At 45.1% G+C, this 9,648-nt stretch overlaps 1 long non-coding RNA gene across 1 annotated transcript in view; it reads left to right on the forward strand.

Moving 5' to 3' along the window:
• The first annotated feature begins 4,270 nt into the window (after window positions 1-4,270).
• The window catches only part of LOC109299215, a 20,426-nt gene continuing 15,048 nt past the window's right edge, over window positions 4,271-9,648 (forward strand). The window contains exons 1-2 of the long non-coding RNA XR_002097795.1: window positions 4,271-4,447; window positions 7,625-7,766. This is a non-coding gene — a long non-coding RNA (uncharacterized LOC109299215). The remainder of the gene's footprint in view (window positions 4,448-7,624; window positions 7,767-9,648) is intronic.

Genomic DNA, 9,648 nt, shown 5'->3' on the forward strand with positions numbered 1-9,648 from the left:
TTTAGGGCCTCTCTGACAAGTCTCCTAGCTTGTCAAAGTCAGCTTTCCTGAAGTCGAGGACTTCTGTATTACTGACTGACTTGCCAGCTTTATGGCAGATGGTGAAAGTGATCAGTTCATGATCACTGTCACCCAGCTTCCCTTCTATTGTTAGGTTGCTGATTAGGTAATCCCCGGTTGTGCTTTACCTCTTGTTGGCCCATAGACTTCCTGCATCCGACAGAGGTCATCCACACATGAGAGAGACTTTGTGACTGCTTGGATTTGGCCGAGTGCTCCTCTCACAAGATTTCTGGCTAGTTATTCTCCCATGACAACCATACCCTGGGACCGTGTTGCTTCAGCCAATTCCCTGGTGAACTCCTGGTCAAGGTCTTGACTCTGGGTAGGGGGTCTGTAGTAGACCCCCACCACAGTATCCCCTGTACCATGGATGTGGAGAAGCTTGAGAGGGTGCAGAGGAGAGCCACGCACATGATCAGAGGTCAGGAAAACAGACCTTATGATGAGAGGCTGAGAGCAATGGAGCTATTCAGCTTGGAAAAGCGCAGGCTCAGGGGTGATCTGGTGGCCACCTATAAGTTTATCGGGGTGCTCATCAGGATCTGGGGGAATGTCTGTTCACCAGAGCCCTCCAAGGGATGACAAGATCGAACGGTCACAAACTCCACTGTGACCGATTCAGACTGGACATAAGAAAGAACTTCTTCACTGTCCAAGCCCCCAAGGTTTAGAATAGACTGCCACTGGAGGCCTGTCAAGCACCCACTTTGAACACCTTCAAGACACATTTGGATGCTTATCTTGCTGGGATCCTATGATCCCTGCTGACTTCCTGCCGCTGGGGCAGGGAGCTGGACTCGATGATCCTCTGGGGTCCCTTCCAGCCCAAATGTCTATGAAATCTAGTCCGTGCATGGCTACACAACTCCACCCTCTTCCCTTGGACCTCACTACATTGCCCTCTCTTTCAGGACTTCGGGCTTGACCACCCCCGTAGGCTCAGGTGACACTCCATTTGCCATGCCTGGCCCCAGTACACTCATTCACCAGGGTCTCACAAGCCCTGTCATGGGCTCAGGTGGCCGCAGCTGTGCCTAGCCCCACGACTGCCTCCAAACCCCACCCAAAGATGGGATCTGGGATTAAGGCACCCCTCCTCGCCTTTCACCAGGGAGGTAACTGGCCTGGTATTTCCTGGGGACTCCTGTACCACCAGGAGCACCACCAGGCCACCCTTCCCTGGCAGGGTGCAGTTTTAGGTTGTGCCCAGGACCAAGAGCCTCTAGTTCCTATCTGGTAGATATTCCATGCAGCTCAGCCAGGCAATGTTTTTGCTTTGGCTGCCAGCAGCAAACTGCTTTGTTTATATAGGCAGCCAGTGTTTTAAAATGGCTGCCGCAATCAACCACCTGCTGGCTGCTTGACTCGGCCCTTAAAGTGGCAGGCACTGCAAGTGCACTGCCACAACATACCTCCACATGGGCTACCTGAACCTTCCTGGTTGCTTGCTCTCATTCTCTGTCCACTTCCAGTGTTAGAGGGTGATGATTTTTTCAGTGCTTTCTCTTTCTCCATTTCCAGTTAATAAAGCCTTCTTTCCAGGTACAAATTTCCTGCTGTGGGATGCCGTTTGATGACTGCCTGCACTCCGCATCGCTGACTCATGGTAAGTTCTACCTAAATTATGTTTTGTAACAGGGGCAATAGCCTCCCTGTTACACTAGCAATAGGACAGAAACTCATCGTCAAGCTTAGGAAGTGCTCAAAGACACTGTTATTGTTAAGCTCATGTTGTATTGGTCTTATATCCTGAGGCCTGTCTTCATGTAGCCAATTAAGTAATGACCCAATTAGGTTATTACCAATGCTAGTTAGACCAAATAAGATATGCCTATGGAGCCAACAGCAGCTATCTTTCTCATTCTCATTCTCATTCTCATTCTTGCTGCTGCTTCTACTGGTTCTTTGTAGGGAGCAAGGCTTGAAGGGGGAGGTCTGTGTGTGTGTGTTTGAGAGAGAGAGAGAGAGAGAGATCTGTGTGTGTCCAACCTGGTCCAAAGCAATCCTGCCCTGCACCTCTGTGACAGGGCCAGGTGGGACAGGTGCCACCAGCACCCATCACAGTGCTGGGGAGATGCTGGTGCCCAGCCTCCCCTCCCCAGCATTCAGCAGACAGGCTCCTTTGCCTGGAACTCAGCCCCCAGGCATCTTTAGCCTTGACTGGAGGTCCCTTCCATTCCTGCTCATCTGCAATTCCCTGTGAGGCCTATTGCTGACTGCTCTCTTGCACCAGGTAGCTAATCAGGAACGGGTTTCTCATTTGGCTGTGTTCTGGAGTCTCTGGCAGCTTGGGGAGCCTGCGGGATGTGGGAGGTGTGCAAGAATGCACCCTAGCTGTGGGTCTTGGCCAGTGCAGGCAGCTTCTGATCCCTCCCCATGAAATAGGAAACATCTGTTCTGATTGCTCCCGACCTAAGCTAGGGTGCTTTGAGTAAAGTGTGATACTCTGAGTGCTTCCACCTCAGTGTTTTTAACATCTGTACTTAGCCTATGTGATCAGGAAAATTCAAGATGACTGACTCCTGATTTAATCTCTCATAAAATATGTGGAGGATGTTGATATTGCACTGTTTCAAGTGTTTGATATTCAGTGAAGCACTGTTGCATTCTTAAAAAAGCATTTGAGAAAAGGGTTAAAATATGTTCTTTTTGGGGGGTGGGGGTAGAAAAATCATGCTTTTGTATTCCCACATCAGCAGAAATAAGGCCAATGTTTTCAAGCACGGAGCTCTCTCTCTCTGTAGATTAAATAAGTTTTAACTGTGAATGGTTACATAATAGGAAAACAAAAGCATCAATACAAGTTTTTGCAAAATCACACTGAGACTATTATTCTGATCTGTGCTTGAAATGCTTCCAAGCCCATTTTTCTGTCTTATTTATCTGTTAATCATGATATTCTTAATTCAAGTACTCGGGGTTAGGGTGTTCCTATGACTACTAGGATGCCTGGGTCCTTTGTCACATTAAGGAAAGCTAACTTGGTGTTTTCTTAATCCTGTCTGATGATTATGATAAAATTAAATCTGAGAAATGTTGAAAGCAGGCCTAGGTTCCTGTGGTTTGGTTTGACAGGGCAAATGCAAACCAGGGATTGATGGAAGGCCAGATGGAAGGTAAAGACAATGAGGGAAACAGCAAAATTTGGCATTCCCATAGAGAGGGGCTAGAACAAGGATAAAGAACCAATCTCAGTGTTCAAAACAGCAGCAAGAATCAAAATTATTTCCTGTAAACAAACAAGTTTTAAATATGGAAATGCTAATCCAATGAGATTTCCTTACTGGTATCATATAAACAGTAAATTGAAATGTGATGGAATATCTTGGCTTGCTTTGCTTCTGCCAGTACATGACACAGTTTTGTCAAGATTCACCAAACTACAAATCCACAAGGTAAGGTGATTTCCCAAAAATGCTGTTAGCTGGATGTAGAGTATTAAAAGACAGTGTAGCATTCTCAATGTTTAATGTAAAGTTAGGCAAGGATGAAGGATTTAAGACATTTTTAGGTCACTTGAGTACACTACCAGTGACTGAACATGACCTTGAATTAACAATATAATGCAATAGAAGCCAGCCAGCTGTATCAGAATTCTAGAGCACCAGCACAGCACTCTTTTCTGTCTTGATAGTTGGGTGATGATGATCATGAAACTCAAGCTGAGCTGGGCCCACTCATAAAAGTTAAAATTCAAAATGTTCATGACAGTTGCATAGTGCAAGAGGATGTAAGTTTGTGGTTGGCCTTCTGAAAAGAAATAATAAGGCATCACTTCCAGCTTATCTTACTATATTTATAATGATTTTGAGGAGGCTTCTAGGTGTCTGGTGTAACTGTGTGAAATGTTTATCCTTGATTAATTAGTGTAGTAAATATTTCTTTGCAATTAACTTGTGTTTATGTGTAGGAAGAGACTGTCTCCATATGGGCTTTGATAGGTGTCTCCTCCTGATTTACTTTTGTTTTGCCTAAATGGTTCCCTTGATCTTCCAAGGACAACGCCTGAAAACTTTGTTTTTTCCTGGTTGTTAATCAATTTCTTGATATGTTCCAACTCAGTAGAAATTGGTAAATTCTTGTTACTGAGGAAGGTAATTCAATCAAAATTGAGACTTTCTGATAACAAACAATGAACAATTTGATTAACAGGATTTTCCTGTTAATTAGTGCTTGGGATTCTGTCTTGATTTACACAACTACAAAAAGTTGCTTTGAAGATGCTGAGCTAAAGGATATAAAAGAGGAATGAAACAGCTAATGGCATGCTTCAAGAATAGGAAATCATTCTGACAAGAACTGCTACTGTGCTCAGCTGATCTTTTGGTGAACTGCTCCACACCTTGAAGCTGACAAGATTGAAACTGCCTCTTCGCCTGTATTGGTGAGATACTATCACTTTTACAGCTAAATATATTGGACTTTGCTTTGCTTTCAGCTCATTTAACAGTGAATATTTGCAGTAAATAAAGCCTTTCTGTCATTCATTGAATGACAATCCTTTATATACTAGTCCTGAATCCTATTTCATGACTTAATACTGGGATGCTCCATCTAAGGAGGGCAGAAAACTTTGTAAGGCAGAAATCTGAACCTAAAGTGGTGGTAACTTCTTTAGGAGAAGAGTAAAATACTTGACTTTTGTAATATACACAGCAGTATTTTGACTGTCGTGTGTATTGTGTTAGAATATTCCATATAGTTTAGAAAGAAAAGGAAAAAATAACTTTGATTTTGGGCACTGAGGCACCAGATTAAAAAAGAAACAAAGGTATGGCAAAGCTCAGTGTTGTTATACCTCACTTCTATTTGCAGGGTTCTTGGAACATGACTCACAAATATGAGTTAAGGGATATATATATCTTTTATCACTCTGCCTGTTATCACAGCATTAACCAACAATGGTTAACTCCCATACATAATAATATGAATATGCTTCATTCATACTTGATATCAATGACTTCACTGATCTCCACTGGGTTAATTTATTTCCTAATAAATTTATGTTTCAAAATCAAGCCTGCTAAAAGACCAGCACTTGGAGAAGTACAGTAATTGTATCTTCTGGCACTAGTATTTTTCTGGTGATATTGTTAATCTACATGGTGAACAAATGTACTTGAAACAACTTAGATTTGTATACAAAAATGGATATTCTGAGAATGGTGGACAATAACTGTAAATGCAAAGAAATTGCTGAGAACTTGGGATAGATACATTAACAGGTTTAAGAATAGTTGACAAAAGAGCACAGATAACAAATGAATATCATTTCTCAACCCCTGCAATGAGCTGTGATGGGTTGCAAACAACTGAGAACTAGCCCCTACTTGGACTTGAAGAAAGCACTACAAAAGGGGTTTAAGCAAACCCATTCATCTTCTCTTCCGGAAAGTGGGATGCTCTTATCAGAAATGGTACAGATGCTGGTTGAAGAAGCGGGACTGTTGGATTAGAAATATTCCCATATCTACTTTCAACAATTGAAGAAACATCATAATATTACAGTTAAGGCCTCTACACAAGAAACTGTTAGTATTACTTGCAATGTGTTGGGCAAATAGATTGCAAAGTTACCAATGATCATAGATGAGTACTAGGGCTGTGCGAAATTTTGCTGGTTGTTTCAATTTGACACTGTTTTGAATAATTTCAAGCTCGAAACAGTGAGATAGAATTGAAATGAAGGGCTTCAAAACAGCCTTGAGACAAAATGAGGCTAGCTGAAATGTTTTGAAAGTTTTGAAACATTTTGAGCTTCGAAACCAGCTGTGAGAGACAGGAGAGAACCAGGCCTGTGCTCCCAGCAGGAGCCGGGAGCACAGCTCTGGCTTTCTCTGTCTCCCACTGCCAGAAGCCAATAATAGTGCAGGGGAAGGGAACTGAGCCTGGGTTCAGTTCCTCACCCCGGTGCTGTGATATGGCAAGAGGGGGGGTGCAGAGTCAGCCTGGGTGGGCTGACTCCCACCTGTACTGTAATCGGGTGTGGGAGGGAGAGTCAGCTCAACTGGGCTCACTTCCCCGCCCCATGCTGTGATTGGGTATGGGGGCCAGAGAGTCATCCCAGCTGGGCTCACTCCTCTCCCCCCCCCCCACACACTATGATCAGGTGTGGGAGGAAGAGTTAGCCCAACTGGGCTTACTTCCCCACCCCGCACTGCGATCGGGTGCAGGGCAGAGAGTCATCCCAGTTGGGTTCACTCTCCCCCCGCCGCACTGCGATCGGGTGTGGGAAGGAGAGTCAGCCCAACTGGGCTCATTTCCCTGCCCTGTGCTGCGATCAGGTGCGGGGCAGAGAGTCATCCCAGCTGGGCTTACTGTCTCCTACCCCCCATGCTGCGATCAGGTATGGGGTGCGGGGAGAGTCATCGCAGCTGAGCTCACTTCCCACCCCTGCACTGCGATTGGGTGTGGGAGGAGGGGAGAATCATCCCAGCTGGGCTCATTTCCCCTCCGCGCCGTGCTGCGATCGGGTGCGGGGCAGAGAGTCGTCTCAGCTGGGCTCACTTTCCCCCCGCACTGTGATCAGGTGCGGGGGCGGGGAAGAGTCAGCTCAACTGGGCTCACTTCTCCCCCCCTGTGCTGAAATTGGGAGGCCAGTTGGGCTGATTCTGCCCCTGCACCCTCACAGCATGGAGGATGGGGAAGTGAGCCCAGCTGGGCTGACTTCCCTCCTCACCTGATTGCAGCACGGGGCGGGGAGTGAGCCCAGTTGGGCTGACTCTCTGCTTCCCTGCCTGATCTAACAGTAGGGATGGGAAGTCAACTCAGCTGGGCTGACTCCCCACCCCCTGTGCGATCTAGCACTTGGGGTGGGAAGTCAGCCTAGCTGGGCTGACTTCCCACCCCCAGTGAAATGTCAAAACAGAATCAAAACAGCCTTTCAGTTAAGATGGAATGAAACAGAACAGCTGTTTCAAATCAAAATGAAATTCGAAACGGAACGCTGTTTCTTCGAACTGGCAAAGCAGAATGGTGCTGTTTCATACAGCCCTAATGAGTACATCTTTGATGACATAGTCAATATAGATGGATTCTTCAAACTCCTTGATGGAACATTCTATTTAAAAAATGAGAAACGTTACAACGATAATCAAGTGGAGGATGGTTTGACAGTTGTTGTCTGTACCAATTTGATTGGCAGTAAAAATGGTCACAAATAGTGTAGGAAAATCTAAAAATCCTCATTGTCTCAAAAACATAACAGCCTTTCTGTGACTTGCAAAGTGAAAGTGAACAGTTGTGCATGGATGAAGAACAAGTGTGTTTAAAGAGCTGTTTGCAGCACTTCACTATAAATGAAAGAAAAGGGGAGTCTTTTTGTTTCTTGACATTTGTTCAGCGCATACTGAAATCAGAACCTACCTGCCACAAAGCAAATACATGAATGCTTCAGCTGCCCCCTCAAATACACGAATGCTTCAGCTGTGCAACCAGGCCATCACCAATGCATTCAAATAATAATATTAAGAGAATAGTGCATTATGTTCTGCATGCCATGGAAAAGAATTATATCCAGAGATTTTTTGTGTGAAAATTACTGTTCAATTTCTGTACACAGCTTGGAATTCTGTCACTCCTGTCACTATTGGTAATTGCTTCCTGAAGGCATGTTTCAGCTTGCCAACCGATCCAGAACAGATGATATTGGCAATAGGCCTGGGGAACCTGTTATGGATGCAGAATGATCTACAAACACTGATGTGAATATCACTTTTGAAGAGATTTTCCAAGTTAACAAACTTGTGATTCCTGAAACATTGGCGATTAAGGAAATTGCCAGAAGTGTCCAATGCATTTAACAATGAGACTGAATAAGAATGGGATATAAAATTTTGGCTTCTCCTTCCTGAAGCAGTCACTTGTACAGTTATTATTAGCATTTCTGGTTGTCCAAACTTACAAAGCAGTCCTGAAATAACAGATGATGTCTTTGCTGCTTTGTTTGTTTACAAGGCTTCCTATAAGATTGACCTATTTCTACTAAACAAAGATAATGAACTTTTTTGGTTAGATAAATAAGAGCTGTCTAACACATGCAGTCCCTGAGGGGTTAAATTGTAAGCCCTGGGCTCTTGGTCAGAGCACTGATATCCCCTTCACTCATTTGTTACTGCTGCAGGAGTTCTTAGGCTCTTCTTCCTTCCTCCATTTTCTGATGGATGACCCTGTCCCTGGGGGGTTATGTAGAGTGACATGCTCCACAGAACTAGGGCATCCTGTGGCCAAAAGGCTTGAGGGGAATTGAGGAACCCCCACATAGTGGGAGTCACCTGGTTGTGGGAGGAGTGGATAATGCATCATGTCTGCACATGTAGAGATTCTGTGTAGTGTGGCATGTCTGCTGGTGGGGCCATGCAGTGTGTTGGGCACCCAAGTGGTATGGGTGTCTTGTGGGGCACATTGGGGACCTATGTAATGTGGTGGGGTGGCTTGTATGGCACAGCATGTGGTTTGTGTGGCATGCAGTGTGGTGTGTGGCTGCAGGGACTGCAGTCCCAGACACTTAGAAGTTAGATGATCCTGGGTTAAATACAGTTTTCTATGTTGTTTTAAAAATGCTGCATACACAAAAACATATACCTGTAAAAACAGTATATCTGGATTGTGATATAACATTGGCCTCATGGCACTTGCTCAGTGTTTTTTTCCAAGACATACTCCCACATATTGTGGAGTACCAGTTATTATGAAATCCACTTAGTCACAGGTCTGTCTATCCTGTATGTGGGTGAAATTAGTTACCTAGGAAAGTGACTCACATTCCTAAGCCAGTTAATAGGAAATGTTTTGTTGAAGAGAGGGGATGTATCTGAGATTATGACTCTCCAAGAGTTAGACATCAACCTACAGCCCTGAGTTAGGTGCATGGGTGAGAATGGGATTCACAGTCTGAAATTGCTTCCTGCTCTTCTACATCTTAATGCTTTAAGATTCAACTTATTCAGTCTTTTCAAGTTAGTCTAACCTTACTAGGTTGAACTAGTTTGCAACTGCATAGACATTCCCTCTGGCCTGAAGAAATGAAGGCACATGCCTGCAGTGGCTCAGGCTAGAAGCTGGCAGGTGCTAGAGCAGCCCTCTCTCCTTTCCACAGCGCTGAGGGGAGGTGGGGGGGGGGCATGGCTAGGGCCTGGCAGGACGCTGTGATTAGAGAGGGGTGTAAACCCCCACCTTGCCTGCACTGTCCCAGGCTTTTCCTCACTTGCTACTCAAGGGGCAGGAGTGTAGCCTGACCCCAGCCCCAGGCTAGGACTCTGAGGCAAAGTGGGGTGGGGCTGGTGTGCAGTGCATGCATCTGTTGATGATGAGCTTTCCAATCCCCCTCCCCCTACTTCTTCATACTGTCTGCAAACCTGACAGGTGAGGGAGCCAGAAGGGGCTGATAATACAGTGTTTATCAGCCCATCAACAAAACAGGAGCCTCTCTCATTAGTTCAAGCTCTTCTTAAACAGCTTTTTCCAAGGAAAGAATGGAGGGACATTACTAGCTGACCTGCTGATCAGCTCCAAAATGCCCTAAGAAGACACTGTTCTGTCTTTCTGTCCCAGTGAAATTGGACGTGCATACACACACACACACAC

This window comes from Gavialis gangeticus, unplaced genomic scaffold (assembly GCF_001723915.1).
Source record: "Gavialis gangeticus isolate Ggan-Ray unplaced genomic scaffold, GavGan_comp1, whole genome shotgun sequence".
NCBI classification, from domain to species: Eukaryota; Metazoa; Chordata; order Crocodylia; family Gavialidae; genus Gavialis; species Gavialis gangeticus.